The following is a 22619-nucleotide window of genomic DNA, read 5'->3' as shown; positions in this document are numbered from 1 at the left end:
AGTACTATTCCCAATGACCCAATTGAAATCACTTCATAGGGCTTTTCTAAACTTTATATGGAACAGCGCTTCCCACAGAATAGCTAGCGCAGTTCTTCTGGCCCCCCGCTCAAGGGGGGGGGGGGGGTCTAGGGGCACCTGATTTAATAAAGTACTATAATGCTACCCACTTTAGAGCTCTAACTTCCTGGACTTCCAGATTAGGAATGAGCCGAACACCCCCCATGTGAACTTTAGAACCCTGTTAAAGTCTATGGGACTTGAACATTTGAAATCTAAAGTGCTAATTTTAAAGGCTACTATGCAAGTTATTGTCCTAAACAGTATTCGGGGACCTGGGTCCTGCCCCAGGGGATATGTATCAATGCAAAAAAAAGTTTTAAAAATGTCAGTTTTTTCGGGAGCAGTGATTTTAATAATGCTTAAAGTGAAACCATAAAAGTGAAATATTCCTTTAAATTTCATACCTGGGGGGGGGGTATAGTATGCCTGTGAATTAGCGCTTGTTTTTCGTGCTTAGAACTGTCCCTGCACAATGTGTAATTTCTGAAGGAAAAAAGTCATTTAAAATCACTCGCGGCTATAATGAATTGTCGGCTCCCGGCAATTCGGAGAAAAGTCATTCATAAAAAATAAAAAAAAGTGTGGGGGTCCCCCCAAATTCAATTACCAGGCCCTTCAGGTCTGGTATGGATATTAAGGGGAACCCTGCATCAAATTAAAAAAAAAATAGGTGGGGTTCCCCCCAAATATCCATTCCAGACCCTTCAGGTCTGGTGTGGGTTTTAAGGGGAACTCCACCACAAATAAAAAAAAATGGTGTGGAGTTCCCCCCAAAAATCCACACCAGACCCCTTATCCGAGTATGTAACCTGGCAGGACGCAGGAAAAGAGGGGGGATGAGAGAGCGCCCCCCCCCCTCCCGAACCGTACCAGGCCACATGCCCTCAATATTAGGAGAATGCTTTGGGGATCTGTGACCCCTCAAAGCACCATGTCCCCATGTTGATGGGGACAAGGGCCTCATCCCCACAACCCTTGCCCGGTGGTTGTGGGGTCTGCGGGCGGCGTTGAAAAAGTTCAAATCTCTAATGCAGATGTGATCATGGTTCAAGAGACATTTCAAGGCGGAGGGCTTATTTAAATTTGCATCTAAGCACTTTCCAACCGCATTTGCAGCCTCTGACCCCTCTGGTAAACCTGGGCATTCTTATCAAGCTCTCCTCTACCATAGGTATTAAAGCCCAGGCTTCCCCAGTAATGTGACGGGTGTGTCAGAGGGGGACGGGGTCACGTGACGGGTGGCCCCGCCCTCACCTACATAAGAGCAATCACTGGCTAAAGCCACGTCATTCGCTGCGCGGTCTCCGGTGGAGACAAGCGATGCGTGCGCTGGATGGAAATCTCATCGCTGGATCCCGGATCTGGATAAAGAGGAGATCTTCTCATCGCTGGACCCCAGCAGAGAGGAGATCACCCGTCGCAGGATACCGACAGTGTTGGAGTGGAGACCGAGAGTGGATTACCACCGCTGGATTTTTTTAAATAAAGGACTTTCTCCACTGTGTGTGTGTTTTTTTTATTTTTTACAATTCTTTAAACTTTTAGTGAAATGGTAGAGGTACAATGTACCCCATTACCAATTCACATGGGGGTCCTCTTTGTTAAAGGGGTCTTCCAGTTTCCGATAAGCCCCCCACCCGCAGACCCCCACAACCACCGAGCAAGGGTTGTGGGGGTCACAGACCCCCAAACCATCCTCCCAATGTTGAGGGCATGTGGTCTGGTATGGTTCAGGAGGGGGGGTGCACTCTTGCCCCCCCCTCTTTTCCTGTGGCCTGCCAGGTTACGTGCTCGGATAAGGGGTCTGGTGTGGATTTTTGGGGGGAACTCCGCGTAATTTTTTTAAAATGTGGGGTGGAGTTCCCCCTAAAATCCAGACCTGAAGGGTCTGGAATGAATATTTGGGGGGAACCCCACGTAATTTCTTTTTTTTTATGAACAGTGGCGGCTGGTGAATTTTTAGAATGGGGGGCGCCAGACTCCGCCCCTCCTTGTTGACCACACCCTCTTCTCATAAGCCACACCCCTTTTATAATCCACCCACTCCGCCCCTGTATTCCACTAGTGTCAGGAGTATTTAGCAAGAAAAAAAAATAATGTAATGAAAAATTAAGAAATTTCTACATTGCTTTAAACAGCTTTACAATACCATGATCTAACAGCATACGGGACAGAATCAAAGAATGCAAATTCTGCAGAGTGTATAGTGGTGGGTGGTATGTGTAGGAGAGGGGTGCGGAGTGTATGGCGATACATGTAGGAGGGGTGTGGAGTGTATGGCGGTACATGTAGGAGAGGGGTGAGGAGTGTATGGCGGTACATGTAGGAGAGGGGTGAGGAGTGTATGGCGATACATGTAGGAGAGGGGTGCGGAGTGTATGGCGGTGCATGTAGGAGATGGGTGCGGAGTGTATGGCGGTACATGTAGGATAGGGGTGCAGGGCACATTACATGGGGAGGGGTGCAGAGCACATTACATGGGGAGGGGTGCAGGGCACATTACATGGGGAGGGGTGCAGGGCACATTACATGGAGAGGGGTGCAGGGCACATTACATGGGGAGGGGTGCAGGGCACATTACATGGGGAGGGGTGTAGGGCACATTACATGGGGAGGGGTGCAGGGCACATTACATGGGGAGGGGTGCAGAGCACATTATATAGGGCACAAGGTAAAAAGGCAGCTGCTGGACAGTGTAGAGTTAATTGTACATCCCATTGGAATGAAGCTGATCAGCTGTGCCTGTATTGGGGGGGGGGGGAGCAGATAATAGATATTACTAGGCTAAGCAGTTGGAATGCTGGGATTGCAGGGAGATAACTGGTCTGATAAGAGGCAAAGTACAAGAGAAAAAGGCTGCAGGGAGACTAGCTCAGTGGGACTGAAAAGATAACATTGTGCAGCTTCGCAGAGGCAGAGGGGAGATATGACAGGGAGAGCCAGTGTAGAACATTCTGGAGGGAGGGGGGGAGGGGTGAACACAAACAGAGCCATGCTGCAAGAGAGTGACATGAGAGGGGAAATTAACTCTCAGCTGGAGAGAGAGAGAACCTCCGATCCCCACACTCACCTTCAGCTTCAGGCTCAGGTTCGGCACTGTCAGCTCCAGTGCCCATCCACGCCATTAGTGATCTGCATCCTGATTCCTGCCTCCATAAGTGTACTAAGGGAGAGGGGGATCGGGAGCAGGTGTCTTCACCTGGCTGCAGGCTCACGCTGATGCGTCCCTCTGAGATGCATAGTGCTGACGTCACTTCCTGTTGTCGGCACTATGCACAGCATACACTGGGTGCCGTGCACCCGCCTGGTCACAAGTCCATCGCGCCGGAAGCAAGTGGCGCGATGGGCATAGCCAAAAAGGCATATTTTGCCTGCCAATGTAGCGCCTCGTCTGCAATCTTTTAACGTGGCGCTACTCGTACTGCACTGCACCCGGCGCCCAGTGCCCGGGCGCAGTGCACACAGGGACCTTTTTTTGCTTTTTTTTGCACAGGGACATGTTTAAATAAAAAAAAATAGTTTTTTTTTTTTACTGACTTGGGGGAGGGGGGCGCCGCCCGGGCACCCCCTATGGACGGGCCGCCACTGTTTATGAATGACTTTTCTCTGAATTGCCGGGAGCCGACAATTCATTATAGCCGTGAGTGATTTTAAATTACTTTTTTTCCTTCAGAAATGACACTTTGTGCAGGGACAGTTCTAAGCACAGGAAACCAGCGCTACTTTACAGGCATACTTTACCCCCCCCCCCCCCCCCAGGTATGAAATATTTCACTTTTATTGTTTCACTTTAAGCATTATTAAAATCACTGCTCTCGAAAAAACTTCAGTTTTTAAAACTTTTTTTGCATTGATACATGTCCCCTGGTGCAGGACCCAGGTCCCCAAACACTTTTTAGGACAATAACTTGCATATTAGCCTTTTAAATTAGCACTTTAGATTTCTCCCATAGACTTTTACAGGGTGTTTTGCGGCTTTTCGAATTTGCCGCGAACACCCCAAATTGTTCGCCGAACAGGCAATGTTCAAGTCGAACATGAGTTTGACTCAAACTCAAAGCTAATCCCTATTTCAGATACTCTCCAAACAGATGGTCAGAAATTGAGATGGGGAATACAGTTTCTGCCCATCCAGGTTGCATGTTATGGCCCTCATCTGACAAATGTATCTCTCAGTTATGCAAGGTCTGTTTAAACCCAATGCTATTTACACTTTTAATTTGGAAGCGCTGTTCCAGTAAATATTCCCGTCATCCCCTTGCTCACCTCTAGTAAACATCCTCTTTAATCCGGAAATCCCTGACAGCTTATTTTATCATTCTATGCTGCCGTGGACACAAGCAGGCATATTCCAATTACGACATTTAGTACATCCAGTGACACGCAAACTACTTCCCTTCACGGATTTACAATCTAAATGTAAGATCCCAAAAACTATTTTACTCCTTTCTTTAGATTAAACATTTGTTCACCTCTAGAACCCCACAGCTGACTCTGGGCATACCTATTGAATTTTAAATGTTGTGTTCTAGAGGCTAGTATGAACCCCGCCAGATATCCACTGTATTTAAAATTTTACATACGGCTCCCAGGGCTGGTGCAAGGATTTTTGACACCCTAGGCAAAACCTAATTTTGCCGCCCCCATTAGCTCCACCCCTTTTGCCCTGCCCATGTATGCGGCGGGGGTGGAGTTTTTTTGTGTCACCTCTCCACCTATTTCTTCAGCCACCTGCGCCTCTGGAACCAGCCTGAAGACAAAGAGTGGCAATACAGCACCCCTTTGCAATACAGTGCCTGCTTTACATCACGGACCTCTTTGCATCCAAGTTCCCCAATGTCATCAATTACGTCTTTCCCCCATTACATCAGTGTCCTCAGCCTTTTAATTGTTACATGTTTGTTATATGTTTTTTTGTTTGTGAGTCTGACATCAACTATACTGCCTTCGCGGTAGCATACCTTTTTACTCATCAACTCAGCCATGTTTTTCATGTCTCAGTACACTATTTATATTTTCCATCATGTTTTGTAGTATCTTCATACTTAATAAATTATAAAGATTAATTGTTTCTTCTGAGTATAGACCTTGATTTACCAACAGTAGCCTCTTCCCTGGGGGTGACCTTTCTTGCTAAGGGTTCCATCCCAGGTTTTTTGTTTATTTCCTCAGCCTCATTCCTTGAACCTCAGTCTCCTCCACAGTCCCTCACCCTGCATACCAGTCCCCTCCACAGCCCCTCACCCTGCATACCAGTCCCCTCCACAGCCCCTCTCCCTGTATACCAGTCTCCTCCACAGTCCCTCTCCCTGTATACCAGTCTCCTCCACAGCCCCTCTCTCTGTATACCAGACCCCTCCACAGCCCCTCACCCTGCATACCAGTCCCCTCCACAGCCCCTCTCCCTGTATACCAGTCTCCTCCACAGCCCCTTTCCCTGTATACCAGTCTCCTCCACAGCCCCTCTCTCTGTATACCAGTCTCCTCCACAGCCCCTCTCCCTGTATACCAGTCTCCTCCACAGCCCCTCTCCCTGTATACCAGTCTCCTCCACAGCCCCTCTCTCTGTATACCAGTCTCCTCCACAGCCCCTCTCCCTGTATACCAGTCTCCTCCACAGCCCCTCTCCCTGTATACCAGTCTCCTCCACAGCCCCTCTCTCTGTATACCAGTCTCCTCCACAGCCCCTCACCCTGTATACCAGTCCCCTCCACAGCCCCTCTCTATGTATACCAGTTTCCCCCACAGCCCCTCACCCTGTATACCAGTCCCCTCCACAGCCCCTCTCCCTGTATACCAGTCCCCTCCACAGCCCCCCTCCCTGTATACCAGTCCCCTCCACAGCCCCTCTCCCTGTATACCAGTCCCCTCCACAGCCCCCTTCCATGTATAACAGTCTCCTCCACACAGCTGCCCCCTCCCTGTATAATAGTCTCCTCCACACAGCTGCCCCCTCCCTGTATAATAGTCTCCTCCACAGCTGCCCCCTCCCTGTATAACAGTCTCCTCCACAGCTGCCCCTCCCTGTATAATAGTCTCCTCCACAGCTGCCCCCTCCCTGTATAATAGTCTCCTCCACAGCTGCACCCTCCCTGTATAATAGTCTCCTCCACACAGCTGCCCCCTCCCTGTATAATAGTCTCCTCCACACAGCTGCCCCCTCCCTGTATAATAGTCTCCTCCACACAGCTGCCCCCTCCCTGTATAATAGTCTCCTCCACAGCTGCCCCCTCCCTGTATAATAGTCTTCTCCACACAGCTGCCCCCTCCCTGTATAATAGTCTCCTCCACAGCTGACCCCTCCCTGTATAATAGTCTCCTCCACAGCTGCCCCCTCCCTGTATAATAGTCTCCTCCACAGCTGCCCCCTCCCTGTATAATAGTCTCCTCCCCACAGCTGCCCCCTCCCTGTATAATAGTCTCCTCCACACAGCTGCCCCCTCCCTGTATAATAGTCTCCTCCACACAGCTGCCCCCTCCCTGTATAATAGTCTCCTCCACACAGCTGCCCCCTCCCTGTATAATAGTCTCATCCACACAGCTGCCCCCTCCCTGTATAATAGTCTCATCCACACAGCTGCCCCCTCCCTGTATAATAGTCTCCTCCACACAGCTGCCCCCTCCCTGTATAATAGTCTCCTCCACACAGCTGCCCCCTCCCTGTATAATAGTCTCCTCCACAGCTGCCCCCTCCCTGTATAATAGTCTCCTCCACAGCTGCCCCCTCCCTGTATAATAGTCTCCTCCACACAGCTGCCCCTCCCTGTATAATAGTCTCCTCCACAGCTGCCCCCTCCCTGTATAATAGTCTCCTCCACACAGCTGCCCCCCTTACCTCACACAGCAGGTAGAAGACAGAGCATGGCATGTCCGAGCAGAGGGCGGGAGATGTTCAACTCTCCATTTAACAGAGATGATTTGTTGCTAGGACCGCCCCTAGCAACCAATCACAGGCCTTTTAACTTAAAGAGTTTGACAAACTCTTGCCTTCTGCTCGTACATTGTGTCTTCTCTACCTGCTGGATGAGAGCGGCAGCGGGGGAAGGAGGAATAACACAGGAGCGGAGAGAACACCCAGGCAGGCTGTTTTACAGGTTCACTGTCCCCTGCACATGAACCCCCCCCCCCCTCACCCCCCTCGCTCTCTTCAGCAGAGATACTCTGCAGCAAGCGTTGGACCTAGCAGTGCTGGGAGCGCAGTTTGCACAGAAAGCAGTAGCACAAATTAAACACCTCACTCACTGCCTATTGGTAGCGCCGGCCCTGACGGCTCCTCCCCTCACTGAACATAGTCATTCCTACATGAGGAAATGGTCCCAAATACTACAAAGGTCTATCTCCATGGGTGAGTGGGAGAGGATCTGGGAAGCCACTTCCAAGGTTTCTAGAAGTGTGATTCAGAGAGACGTCAAAATATGAACGTTTTGGTATAGGACACCGGAATTCTAAGGCCCCCATACAGACAAGCGGATTGTCCGCTGAAAACGGTCCGCCGGACCGTTTTCAGCGGACATGTCCGCCCGGAGATTTCTGTCTGATGGTTGTACACACCATCAGACAGAAATCCGCACGGACAGACATCGCGGTGACCTGTCCGGTCGGCCGTACACACGACCGAGCTTGTCTGCTGTATCAGCGGACAGATCCGGTCGTGTGTACAAGGCCTTAGAGGCTCAAAAATTGTCACCCTATAGCCATTGCTGGAGATGTGGCTCCTCTCTGGGTACCCATTACCATATATTCTGTAATTATTCCCTTCTGGTCGCAGGTTCATGATCTCCTGCAGAAACTCTTGGAAGTCCCCATCCCCTTCAACCCATGCATCTCCTACTGGGATTACCTCTCCAAAAAATTCCTGAAAATCTTTGCAAATTAATGGCTTTCATCTTACTGGCGGCCAAGCGTGTTATATCGCAATGTTGGCAGGCTACTATTCCTCCTACTTTTTCACAATTCCTATCAGCCATTGCAGATATCCCTAGGATGGAACGTCTCACAGCTGTCATAAAAGACTTTTAGTAGAAAAGAAAGTATGGACAGCCGCACTCCAAAAAAACCTTGATGGTTGTCTTTATTTTAAAAGGATAAATGAACTACAGATCACAGCAAAACATACAGGGATGAGCATCTGACGCGTTTCGCACCATCAACTAGTGCTTAGTCATAGCTAATATAAAACATCATTTCAAATATATAGTAATCCTTCAAAGACATGTGATCAATGCTGGCCACTGATGAATCAAAGTTAATCAGCAAATGAAATGACCAGTACTTGATCTGTGACAACAATCATCTGTGTGTGTGGGTTAGCCTCAAAGATTTCAGAGATTTAACCCCGAAACCTCAAAGTCACCATAAGATATATCAAATCAATACACTTTATAAGGAATCCATATAAATGTGTAAATATCAAACAACTAAAATGAAAATATAAATGTGCATGGATCCATTTGTGTGTTAAAAATACTATAAGTTAGGTAAGAATATATGTATGTAATGACAAGGCCTATTATACAACAGTGTGAATATTAGGGATGAGCTTCATGTTAGAGTCTAACCCATGTTCGACCGTTCGTCAAATAACAAACGTTATGGGCCGTTCGTGCCAAATTCGAGTGGCATGTCACGGCCCACAATTCACTGCAGCATCACAGTGCATTGCTGGCTGATGATTGGCCAAGCATGCACTATGACCCGCATGCTTGGCCAATCACAGCTTGCAAAAAACGGAGAGCCATAATTGGCCAAAGCCAGGATGGCTTTGGCCAATTATGGCTCAGGGGGTTTAGTACATGCCACACACTATATAAGGCCGACTCCCTGGCAGCCTTGTGTAGTGTGTTGCAGTGGTTTACAGAGACGAGAGAGACAGAGAGAGAGAGAGAGAGTGTCATGTTTTGCAGTTAGATAGAGCAGGCAGGCAGGCTAGTCCGTTAGAGTTACAGGCCCAGATTCTCGTAGGAGTTACGCCGGCGTATCTCCTACGAGAATCTGAGTTACTCAGAGTAACTCTGAGTGTGAGGCGTCGTATCTATGCGCCTGATTCTTAGAATCAGTTACGCATTGATTTGTCTTAGATCCGACTGGCGTAAGTCTCTTACGCCGTCGTATCTAAGTTGCATATTTATGCTGGCCGCTAGGTGGCGCTTCCGTCGATTTACGAGTTGAATATGGTAATGAGCTATTTACGCCGAGTCTTAAACGTACGTGCGGCCGACACATTTTTTTACGTAGTTTCCGTAAGGCTTTTTTGGGCGTAAAGTTACCCCTGCTCTATGAGGCGTACATGAGGCGTACCAATGTTAGGTATGGACGTCGGAACAGTGTCAAATTTTTCACGTTTTACGTCGTTTGCGCAAGATGTCCGTGAATGGGGCTGGACGTAAGTTACGTTCACGTCGACTAGGCATTGAGCGGGCGCAATTTAATTTGAAAATTCAACGTGATACTGAGCATGCATGTGCATGCGCCATTCGATAAAAGCGTAATTTACGTGGGGTCACATAACATTTACATACAACACGCCCCCTACCAGCCTACTTTGAATTAGGCGGGCTTACGCCGCCGTAACTTAGAGCGGAAGATGTTTCTAAATACGGAACGTGCCACTCTAAGTTACGGCGGCGTAGTGTATCTGAGATACGCTACGCCCGCCTAAAGATAGGCGTTTTTTAGAGAATCTGGGCCACAGTGTGTAGAGGATATATATGCATCCCAGGTGTTGTATATATATATTTATACAACAACAAAAAAGCAGCGCTCAATGGAAAAAAGACATACAACTTTATAGTGTAATCAATTGACATAGATATTGCATACAATTAGGCACACAATAATGTTGGGCACACAATAATATATATAAAATAAATTATATATAAAATCAATATAAAATTAGTAATGAATTAAATGCATAATCCAATGGGATGCCACTGAGGAGTCTGTGATAGAAGGGTTAACATTAGTCCTGAATAACCTAGGTTGTCCTGTCACATTTTCATCACAATAACCGTCAAAATCCAAATAGGAGATGCAAATGTAATGTAACGGCTCGACAGTACCTGTCAGAAAGGGCAGCCTGCCTACTGCGGCAAGATGTTGTAGGGGCACGTGACCTGAGGGACCCAGAGCTGGCGAGGTGATCCTGAAGGGGATGAGATCCACACTCGCACGGATGCAGGTACTGACAGGCAAACCTGTATCAAAGCCCGATAACCGGAGCCGCACTACAGTGAAAGGGTCCCTGACGCACGTGCAGCGTCGCCGGGAAGCCGTCCAATGGGGAGCAAGGCGCGCTCCAATGACGTCAACCAAAACAATGATTGGACCAATGGGAGGCGTGACGATGGTAGCAATGCTGATACAAGCATGTAGATGAGGCGAGGATGAGCCTGGTGCAGGACATGGACAAGGCTCAACTACAGTGGCAGACTATGGAGATAGAAATTAGCCATGACTGACATGTTTCGTGATCAAACGCTTTGATACTTTGAAAAGTACTTTCACGTGGTGTACGGTCTGTGTCCTCTGCACAGTGTGCACCTAAAGCTATGTAAAGCTGGTGTTTCTCATATTAGAGGCAGGGATCTGCTCATATTAATACCACAAGCAGGGGATCATTCTGCAAGTACTTTCACATGGTGTACTGTCTGTTTCCTCTGCACAGTGTGCACCTAAAGCTACGTAAAGCTGGTGTTCTCATATTAATTCCTACAAGCAGAGATCTGCTCATATTAATACCACAGGCAGGGATGAATGAATGAATGAAAAACTTATATAGCGCGGCACAAGCGAACTAAATCGCCTCTGGGCGCTCGTTGTTCCTGTCTCTAGACATCAAAAGAGCACAGTTTTAATCTGTCTTCTGAAGGTCAGGTGGTTTTCCTCCAACCGAATGCTGGTTGGTAAAGCGTTCCATAGTCTGGGACCTTGGAAAGCAAACCTTCTTTCTCCTTTGGACTTGTATCTGGCTATGGGTACCTTGACCAGATTTTGGTCGGTGGATCGCAGGACGCGATTGGAATTGTGGGGTTCTATCTTGTCGCAAAGATATTGCGGAGCCTTCCCATGGATGCACTTATGGGTCAGACAGAGTGCTTTAAAAGCAATTTTGTCCTTTACTGGCAGCCAGTGAAGGGTTCTCAACGAAGGTGAGATTGATTCCCATGTTTTTTTTTCCCAGTCACAAGTCTGGCGGCCGTATTCTGAACGACTTGCAGACAAGAGATTTGGTACTTTGGGAGTCCGAGGTAAAGGGCATTTGCATAATCCAGTCTGGAGTTCGCAATTGTTCCCACCACGACTGCTACGTCGTCTTTGGGGATAAATTGAATAAGTCTGCATAGTAGGCGTAACAGATGGTGAGATCCGCTGACTACTGACCCTATTTGTGCATCCATTGTCATGTAGGTGTCGAAGATGACCCCGAGACTTTTGACTTTGGAGCTAGGGCTGATGATTTGGCCCAGAATGGGCGGAGGTGTCAAGGTTGTTGCTAGTTGACTCTTACGACTGGCGTAAAACAGGAGAAGTTCTGTTTTGGAACTGTTGAGTTTAAGATAACTCTTAGTCATCCAGTTTTCTATTAACCACTTACCCCCCGGACCATATTGCTGCCCAAAGACCAGAGTACTTTTTGCGATTCGGGACTGCGTCGCTTTAACAGACAATTGCGCGGTCGTGCGACGTGGCTCCCAAACAAAATTGGCGTCCTTTTTTTCCCACAAATAGAGCTTTCTTTTGGTGGTATTTGATCACCTCTGCGTTTTTTATTTTTTGCGCTATTAAACAAAAATCGAGCGACAATTTTGAAAAAAATGAATATTTTTTACTTTTTGCTGTAATAAATATCCCCCAAAAATATATAAAAAAACATTTTTTTTCCTCAGTTTAGGCCGATACGTATTCTTCTACATATTTTTCGTAAAAAAAATCGCAATAAGCGTTTATTGATTGGTTTGCGCAAAAGTTATAGCGTTTACAAAATAGGGGGTATTTTTATGTCATTTTCATTAATATATATTTTTTACTAGTAATGGCGGCGATCAGCGATTTTTTTTCGGTATTGCGACGTTATGGCGGACACTTTTGACACATTTTTGGGACCATTGGCATTTTTATAGCGATCAGTGCTATAAAAATGCATTGGATTACTATAAAAATGCCACTGGCAGTGAAGGGGTTAACACTAGGGGGCGGGGAAGGGGTTAAGTATGCCTGGGTGTGTTCTTACTGTGGGGGGGGGGTGGCCTCACTAGGGGAAACACTGATCCTCTGTTCATACATTGTATGAACAGAAGATCAGCATTTCCCCTGCTGACAGGACCGAGAGCTGTGTGTTCACACACAGCTCCCGGCCCCCGATCTGTACCGAGCGATCGCGTGTGCCCGGCGGCGATCGCGCCCGCCGGGCACACGCACGGGAGTTGGGGGCGAGCGGGGGCACGCCCGCGCCCCTAGTGGCAGCTGAGAGAGAGGACGTTATACTACGTGCTCTCGCCCAGCCGAGCCGACCTGCCAACGTAGAACGGCGGTGCGCGGTCGGCTAGTGGTTACAGAGGCACATTTCTCTAAACTGAGATGATAATCCTTTTTGTTGCAGATGCGAAAATACAGTTGCGTGTCGTCTGCATATGAGTGATAGAGTAGTTCTTGGCTACTGATGATTTCAAAGAGAGGGCGAAGATAGATGTTGAACAGCACCGGTGACAGGGGGGATCCTTAGGGGACTCCACATGAGACCGTGCGCTTTTCAGACATAAAAGGTCCCAATTTCACTGTTTGTGATCGGTTTTCCAAAAAGGAGGAAAACCATGGTAAAACTCCTTCTGCGACTCTGGCTACCTCAGCCAGCCGCGTCAGTAAAAGTTTGTGGTCTACCCTGTCAAAGGCTGCGCTTAGGTCCAGCAGAACCAGGAGACAAGATTCTCCTTCGTATGCGGCCTCAAGAGCGTCGTCCCATATTTTGAGTAATGCTGTTTCTGTCCCGTGTCCGGGACGGAAACCTGATTGAAGTGGATCAAGTAGATTATGGGTATCTAGATACTGTTGCAGCTGTTGTACCACTACTTTCTCCATTACCTTGGAGAGAATGTTTAGGCATGTTATGGGACAGCGGTGAGTTGGGTCCTTGGGGTGCAGGGTAGGTTTTTTCAGGATGGGCTGGATTGTACCCTCTTTCAGCAAGGAGGGTACTATGCCTTCCTTAAATGACTGGTTTATAAGCTGCATGATAGGTGGTGCCAGGATGTCGGCACATTCCTTCAGCAGTTTAGTGGGGATAATATCATTAGGTGCTGTGCTGTTTCGCAAAGTACCAATGATAGTTTTTGTGGCATCGATGGAGGTGGGTTCCAGAGTGAACTTTGCTGATTGTGGAAAGTTTTCATGGGTGTTATATGGTTGATTGAGGGGGGGGTTGAGGGGGGTATTGTTTTGCCGAATGCTTTCCCGGATTCCCTCAATTGAAATCCGACAATTCATTGCAGAATTCTTGGGTATCTGAATTGGGGGCTTCAAGGCATCCTGGATTCATGGTCTGGGTGACCATCTTGAAGAGTTCGCAGGGGCGGTTTAAGGCGCTGTTGATAGCCATAGAAAAATGATGTTTCTTGGCTTTGAAGATTTCTTTATGGTACGTTCTTGTTATTGCCTTGTAGATGATGAGGTTTTCCTCTGAAGCACTTATTTTCCAGGCGGCTTCCGCCCTTCTGTGCTCTTGCTTCAGTAGCGACAGCTGGTTGTTGAACCAGCCGGACTTGTTTTTCCGGATACGTGCTTTGCGTTTCGGTGCTACTAAGTCGGCCGACTGTAATAGGGCTGCATTTATGGCCTCCAGTGTATCTGAGGCTGTTTGATGTGGATGGATTGATTTTATTTGATTTCCCAAGGTAGATTTGAAGAGTTCCGAATGGAGCTTCTTCTGAGATCTAGTCCAGTGTATTGTCACCGGCTTGGGTATTTTTATCAATGGGGGTATTTTGGAGATCGTGAATTTAATTGCATGGTGATCAGTCCATGGCAATGGTTCATTTTCCAAAATGCTTATTTTCAGATTTTGTCTGAAAATTAGGTCGAGCGTGTGACCTGAAGCATGTGTGGGCCCACATACTAGTTGCTGTAGCCCTAATCCTTCCAGGTGATCAATACAGGCGTCGGCAACGGGATCCTGTGAGGAGTTGGCCCAGAGATTGAAATCCCCGAGCAGCAAAAGGTGTTTGCTGTTAAGGGTATAAGTGGAGAAAAACTCTGTCAATGATGGTAGAAGCTGTGATTTTGGTCCGGGTGGCCTATAGCAAAGAAGAATGTGGACAGTCTCCTGGGGGTTTGTTTGCAATTGAAGAGTAAGGGTTTCCATGAATGGAAGAGGATTTTGAAGGACTGGCTTAGTGATTGCAAGGTGAATCTTGTGGATCACCGCCAGGCCTCCTCCTCTTTGCCCTATTCTGTTTTCCGTTATAATACGATAGTTTTCTGGCACCAGTTCTCCGAGAATGGTGTTGCAGTCGGCTGAGAGCCAGCTTTCTGTAATAAAGAGGCAGTCTAGATCGTATTGTAGTATGAAATCATGGATTTCTAATCAGTGTTTTACTGCCGATCTTGTGTTGATCAAAGCACATGATATGTGCTTAAGCTGGGGTGAATGGCTGAAACTTTTGATAGTCGATCGTCGATCGACCCTCAAAAGTTTCTCTATTTTTAAGGCTTTTTTGGTGACGGCTGGTAATACTGTGGTGAATCGCCTCAGATCCCAAATAGTTTCTGCAGAGTATCGCTCATTGGCCATAGTCGCCAGTCGCTGGGGGGGGGGGTGAGGGTGTTTAAGTGACGATGGAGGGAAGATTCACTGAATTATCTCTCTCGGCTTGGTCCAGAGGAAGGCAAAAAAACCCTGGCCGTGCTGGGCTAATGTGCTGCGGCAGGGAAAAAAATTCCTTCCTGATCCCTGGAAGGCGATCGGACAAAACCCTGGATCAAGTATAGTTGGTTGTGGAGGAGGAAGAGGGGGTGAGATGTGTCTCTGTTTCTGGGGTGTACCAAGATGACCGCCGACCGAGACACAGGACCCAGGCTGGGGGGCTGTCAGCTGGGTGATTTGCTGGCAGTGCTGAGCTAGGTTGCTAATCGGTGGAGGATGGGGTCCTTCAGGGGTAAGGGGGGGTATTCTGGGAAATTCTGGGTGGTTTGATAGCAATTGCTGGGCGTATGTGCGGCGCACCGCTAGGCCGCGGCTGAAGCCGCGGTCTTTCCTAAGACGCGGCGGCCGCGAAATGGGCTAGGCTGGTGCGGATGCGGAGAAAGCGCCGAAAAATGTCGGAACTAAGGCAGGGAGGTGGCGGGGGGAGGATGCCTCAGTTGTGGGTGGCAGTGTGGGGGACGATGCAGGGTAAAGGCGAGGGGGAGAGCCGCAGTGTGGGGCCGATGTAACGGCTGTCCTGAAAAGGACGTCCGTCAATGGTTCCAGGGGGTGGGTAGCCCTGAGAGACAGGGTCTTACCTGCGGAGAAGAGGGGGCCCAAGGGGAGGAAGGAGCTGCGGTTGTCTCGTGCAGCAAGGGGTTTGCAGGAACCTGCCTGCCTAGCAGTCTGTCTGTCTGGTCCCTAGGTGAGAGCAGACTCGAAGCGGAAGGTCCGGAGCGTCCTACTCCACCACTGACTGTTGGACAAAATGTGATCAGAAGGTATTGTCAGTATTTGTGCAGCTACATCTCCCTGCAGGTCATTAGTGTGCCTGGAAGGACAACAAGGAGAGGCAGAGAGTCACAAGCATATAAAAGAGGGCAAGCAGGCTCTGCGTCTAGAGGCAACAGTGCTGGTCGTGGACACGGTGCATCCTCATCAGCACATGGCCATGGGACACGCTAGTCCTTTTTTTCGGCAGCTGGCTGTGTTGAGCCGCAACATGCTGAAAACTTGGTAGAGTGGATGAACAAGTCGTCCTCATCCTCCTCATCCTCTCTCACCCAGGCTCAGGGTACTTTGTCTGGCAAAGCAGCTACCAATGTGGCCTCTTCCCTCTGCTCAATGGCATCAGTCACTCTTTCCCTAGCCCTACCATGTCCTCCTGAGGAGTCGCCCGAACTGTTTGACCACAGTGTTGGGTACATGCTGCAGGAGGATGCGCAGCGTTTTGAAGGCTCTGATGATGGTACACAGCTAGAGGAAGGCAGTAACTTGAGCACAAAGAGAGGGGGTGCCCAAGAAGGACAGCAATCTGGCAGTCATGTTACCCCAGCTGCAGCATACTGCCAGGATTTCTACAGTGATGAGGAGGGAGGGGATGATGAGGTCACTGACTCCACATGGGTGCCTGATTGGAGAGAGGAGGAGGAGGAGCAGGCACATCTCCAACGAGGCAGGATGCCCTCCAGGGGCCAGCTTAAGGACAGCACACTGACTGCATCACAACGCAGAGCTCTGCATGTGCAGGGCGCTGCTGTCTCTGCGCGTTATTCCAAAAGTTCTTTGGTGTGGGCCTTTTTTGAGACAAGTGCATCAGATCGCACCGCTGCTATTTGCACCATATGTCTCAAGCGTATCTCGCGTTGCCAAAACATCACCCGCTTGGGCACCACATGCTTGACCTGACATATGTCGACCTGCCATGCAGTTTGTTGGCAAACATACCTCAAAGACCCACACCAAAGAACAAAGCAGACCTCTCCTTGCTCCTCATCAGCTGGGATCTCCAACCCCACTATACCCTCAGTCCTCTCTGAAGCCTGCACTGATAGGACTAAAGGTGTAGAATTAAGTGTGTCACAGCCAAGTACTTGCAGGCAATCTACTATAGGTACATCAACGTCAGATTGTACCAGGCAAATTGCCTTGCCCCAGCTGCTGTAGCGGCAAAATAAGTTCTCAGCCATCCACATGCCCAGCGGTTGAATGTTAGCTTAGCTAAACTGCTAGCACTTCATACACACACACACACACACACACACATCCTACAACCCTGCACTATGTACACAGCTTATCCTAAAACTCTGTACATAGCTCATCCTACAACCCTGCACTCTGTACATAGCTCATCCTACAACCTTTCACTCTGTATATAGCTCATCCTACACCCTGCACTCTGTATATAGCTCATCCTACAACCCTGCCCTCTGTATGTAATGCACTCCAAACACTGCATGCTTTTTTCCTTTTTTTTTATTAATGTGCTGGGCCTTTTATGTATCCATGAGTCCCTTGCTTGTGGAACAATAATAAAAGCATATTTTATAGGTACAAGGAAGCCCAAGTTTTGTTTAATGATGCCCATTAAGCTCCTCCCACTGTCAGAAGTTTGACCATGCCCACATTTGCCACAGCGTGCTATGCAAGGTTACTTACTTCCTCAAGTGTCCCTCATTCTAAAGCTCAAACGTTGGGAGGTATGGCTTCCACCGCTGTGGCTCTGTCTGCTCATCTTCTATGAGATTGGTCACCTGTGTGTATTTAGACACCCCACATCTCATTTATGTCACCTCTCTCCCTGCCTGTTCCTTCTGTAGCCTCTTCGTTCAGATACCCCTACCAAAACCCCAGTGGAATGATGAAGGAGCTAAGTGCAGAGCAGGACCACTGCCAGTCGCTGCTGACACTGACATGCAGGGAGGGAGGTAAGTGGAGCTGATCTTATAAAACTTTGTTTGGGGAGGGAAGCTGGTAGCCTGTAAGGAGGAGGATTGTGTGCAGGAAATAAAGGTGACAAAAAGAGTCATAAGTAACAGTGAGTGTATGGGGGAATCGGCCAAGTCCCCCACTGATTGCAGACATCTCTCAACACATCACACATGGGTATCCCGCAAGGCATTCAGTATATCCAGATAATCTGAAGTTAATTTATGGCCATGCCATTTAACTCTGTGTTGTCCGAGCTCTAAACAATGAAACGTTTAAACCAAGCACATAAGCTAAACACTCTGCTACCGTATTTGCATGGAAGTACAATTAATGATGGAGGGGGCACAGTGCTCCTGTGCTTGTAGAAGGGATGGAGTAGGCTGACATGTATGTTTTCCCCACCCCCTATGAGTACCGGGTGGGTGCACTCTGGTAGGCAATCTTGTTGTGGTGGTTTCTAGTGGCTGCCAAGTGTATTGATAATGGGCTTCTGCAGTTCAGATCCAGGTCCTCAGTTTGAGAACAGTGCAGCCTGAATCTGACTCAGCCTGGGCATCTGAATGCTCCAATATCTGTTAGCACTAGAAAACACATTGCATCATGGCTTACCACACATGTCATTGCTGAGTACTGGTGTGGAGGTGTGCCTCTATACCCACCGAGGGACCCTCTATCGTGGGGAGTGTAAGCGCTTGGGCAAGGTAACTTTCTCCTGTATATGTGTGGATGTTGTCATTTCAATCCGTCTAATACCTGGCTGCCTTATAGGTTGTGTCCTTTTAAAAAAAGGGTAATATTCATGTTGCCAATATGATGGCCCCCGAGTGTGTGTCATATTGTGTTTGTGTGTGTGTGTATATCCCCTTAGGGTGTTGTAACGGTCACAACCGTTTACGACCTTCCATCCCAGTCACGACAGCTTATCGACACTCCAACCGACAGGACCCGATCCATATCAATTTCCCAGAATCAAGACGAGACACGCAGCTCTGTACTTGTTCCAAATGTAATGATTTCTTTAATGATTTCTTCTCAGCTTTTTATATAGTACAACAGGTCATAGAATTTACAGGAACAATCAAACTGCCCCCCCCCCCTCATCACACACTAAGGCTAATTACTAAACATTCTTTAATTAATAACAACAAAACCTTCACCCACTCCGTCTCCTAGGCAGACGTTTCGTCTCCGCATACAGAGACAGTGTTATCACACATAAACAGTTTTTAGCGTGCATAATTATAGTTCTGAGAGCAGACCTGGGATTAACACCTGTCCATTACAACACCTTTATACAAGGACAATGGACTGTCTCCCAGGCCCTGACGCAATTAGCATGTCACTAGACTGAGTCATAGAATATTGACTGGTTGGGGTCACAATTAACCAACATCTTGTAGTCTCTCAAGATCCTGCAATATGAACTGTCCGTGATGTCAAATCTCATGTAATACATGAATTATGATTCACTTGCCACTCCATGCCCAAAGGGCACAGAGTGGACTCAGACCCAAGAGTTATCAGTGACGCTGACACAGGAGTATCCCCCATCCTCACAAAGTCTTTGGGTGTCACGGGTCATTCCGTTACATCTCTCCCCTTTCGGTGGGAGACTGACACAGGAGGAGACCCCGAACGGGTTGACTCCGAAGTCAGTCAGTAGATCCAGTCCTCCAATGCTGGTATCCATACCGTACCCCAAATAAATTGCTCCAAACAAAGCATTACTCACCCAGCCAACCTTTGTCTCTCTAAGAGAATCTGCCTGCCGCTGGGAAGAGGCCTGGACTGGCCCTTCTCCCTGGAGTCCTTTCAGCCGCTGGAGAGAAGACAGGATGACTGGGCTCAGTCCATCATGTGGTTGGGGATCTGGGCCAACTGGCCACCATTCCTGGGGTATTCCAGTGGAGACTGAAGTCCCATCCACTGGTAGTAGAAAATCCCCTGATGCTTGCAAAGCAAAGCCGACATCCCCCTGTCTCTGTGACGCACCATTTTCTGGGGTTGTGTCAGTGGAGACCACAGTCCTATCCACTGCCCCAGGAACTCCCTCTTCTGCTAGGTGAGAGCAGAGGCTTGTGGCACTCTGCTCCGTTGCCAGCCCTTCTGCTGGGTCGCTTTGAGTGGAGACCACAGTCCCATCCACTCCCACAGGAACTCCCTCTCCTGCTAGGTGAGAGCAGAGGCTGGTGGCGCTCTGCTCTGTTGCCAGCTCTTCTGCTGGGTCGCTTTGGGGGGAGACCACAGTCCCATCCCCCGATGTCAGCTCAAGCTGCAGCCATGTGCCGCAGCCAGTATCATCCTGCCCTGCTGCCAGGGATTCAGCTGGGGGTAAATGCTTTACCACCACAGCTTGTTGCTGGGGAGAGGGGCCAATTGCCCCGGCTCCCTGGAACTCCACTTCCATGGTGACTGGCATCTGTACCTCTCCCCTCTATTCAGTTGGTGCTGTTGTGACTTCTGCTGCTGCAGCACCTCTTTGCTCTAGCCTAGTGGCATCCACAGCCGCTATAACCCGGTCTATGATCTCCGGTGGAGGATTAGGTTGTTATGCTGGACCTCTCAGCTCTATCCATTTCGACAAGTTGTGTGATAATGTCCCTTCTCTTACGGTTGCTGGCCGATCTGCCCGGCTCTCCAGTAAGTCCTTGAGGGAAGAGAGCTTCAGCCGCTCATACAGCGTCTCCATCGTCCTGTGTCCTTGTCGCCGTCCTTTAAGCGATGGAATTATCCCACTGCTGTGCCACCACTGTAACGGTCACCACCGTTTACGACTTTCCATCCCAGTCACGACAGCTTATCGACACTCCAACAGACAGGACCCGATCAATATCAATTTCCCAGAATCAAGACGAGACACGCAGCTCTGTACTTGTTCCAAATGTAATGATTTCTTTAATGATTTCTTCTCAGCTTTTTATATAGTACAACAGGTCATAGAATTTACAGGAACAATCAAACTGTCCCGTCCCCCCCATCACACACTAAGGCTAATTACTAAACATTCTTTAATAACAACAAAACCTTCACCCACTCCGTCTCCTAGGCAGACGTTTCGTCTCCGCATACAGAGACAGTGTTATCACACATAAACAGTTTTTAGCTTGCATAATTATAGTTCTGAGAGCAGACCTGGGATTAACACCTGTCCATTACAACACCTTTATACAAGGACAATGGACTGTCTCCCAGGCCCTGACGCAATTAGCATGTCACTAGACTGAGTCATAGAATATTGACTGGTTGGGGTCACAATTAACCAACATCTTGTAGTCTCTCAAGATCCTGCAATATGAACTGTCCGTGATGTCAAATCTCATGTAATACATGAATTATGATTCACTTGCCACTCCATGCCCAAAGGGCACAGAGTGGACTCAGACCCAAGAGTTATCAGTGACGCTGACACAGGAGTATCCCCCATCCTCACAAAGTCTTTGGGTGTCACGGGTCATTCCGTTACAGGTGTCTTTCAGTATATTCCGTAATAGGGCCACTAAACCCCTATTATGGGATATATATTGAGAGACACCTTAATATGAGATATACTGAGAGTAAGAGACCCCCTATTATGGAATATATACTGTGACCCCCTAGTATGGATATACTGAGACCCCCAATTTTATTATAGGGGTTATCTCATTATATCCCATAATAGGGGTCACTCAGTATATATTACATATAAGGTGATGGTGGTGGTGGGGGGGTCTCTCTCACTCAGCATATCCCATAAGATGTCTCTCAGTACATCCCGTAGGGTGTCTATCACAGTATGTCCCATAACATTCCCATATTATGGGCTATACTGGGAGAATGTGTTCAAGCAAGTGGAATAAAGGAAATGGAGTGGATGGAGTCTATAGGGGCAGGGCTTCTGAGAAGTGAGAGTGGTCAATAAGGAATGGCGGGGTCTGGCGCCCCACTATCTTAAACCTTTACCAGCCGCCACTGAATTAGGAGCTTAAAATGAGTGTGCACCCAGTGCACTGAAACAGAACAGGAAACTGTGTCTGCAGTGGATAGAAGAGCCATCTACAGAAAAGGTGCTGCTTTTACAAAGGTAAATAAGTGGAAGATGGTGAAGCTTGTGGGAGGGGAGATGAGGGCAGAGGCAATAGCGAGATGTGGATGGATGGCTGCACTCTGTACCTAGAGCTTTTGAACGCTTCACTATGTACATAACACACTCCAGAACCACACACTATGCCCAGCACTCTGTACATAACACTCCAGAACCCTGAACATAACACAATCCTGAACACTGCTCCCTATGCAAAATGCACTCCAGAAATCTGTAGTCTGTACCTAGTGCTCTCCTGATCCCTGCACTCTGTAAATAAAGCACTCCAAAAACCAACTACCTGTGCATATCATACTCCTGAACAAGGCACTCTGTACATAGCACACTCCTGAACCATGTACGTAATGCATTCCTGAATCCTTCCACACTTTGTGTAACACACACTTCCATAGTTTATGCAAAACCATTTGTAATGGAAGCTTTTTATTTTTTGTGGCACAGCAATCAAAGCATATTTTAAAGGTACAAGTAAACCTGGGTTTCGTTTAACCACGCCCATTAAGCCCCTTCACTGTTAAGTTTGACCACACCGGCATTTGCCACAGTGCACGTATCGCACCATCAGTCCTCCCTCAAGTGTCCCTCATTCTGAAAATTGGGAGGTATGCCTCTCTCATTCTCAGGCCCCTCCCCCATCCTCAGTCTGCACAGTCACTTTTTGCTACAAATCTATTTTATTATATAATAAGGACTTCTGTACATTTGTTTTAGTGCTCTCAAATGTAGTATGTGTGTTGTTCTGCACCGTCTTTCTATGAAGGGGTGGAAATCTTTGTAGAGCCATCTTTGATTCCACATATCAGAACTGCCTCTCTGACGACTGGCAATCTGCTAATTTGTGAAGAATATCCAAGAAGCAGAACAGGATAT

General features: G+C 48.1%; 1 protein-coding gene across 3 annotated transcripts in view; it reads right to left on the bottom strand.

The window, feature by feature from the left end:
* Positions 1 to 22619, bottom strand: part of LOC120932444 (A disintegrin and metalloproteinase with thrombospondin motifs 2-like) — a 1658079-nt gene that overhangs the window by 1200717 nt on the left and 434743 nt on the right. The window lies entirely within an intron of this gene.

Source organism: Rana temporaria, chromosome 3, assembly GCF_905171775.1.
Source record: "Rana temporaria chromosome 3, aRanTem1.1, whole genome shotgun sequence".
NCBI lineage: Eukaryota > Metazoa > Chordata > Amphibia > Anura > Ranidae > Rana > Rana temporaria.
The sequence above is the reverse complement of the archived record's forward strand: the minus strand, read 5'-3'. Positions and strand labels throughout refer to the sequence as shown.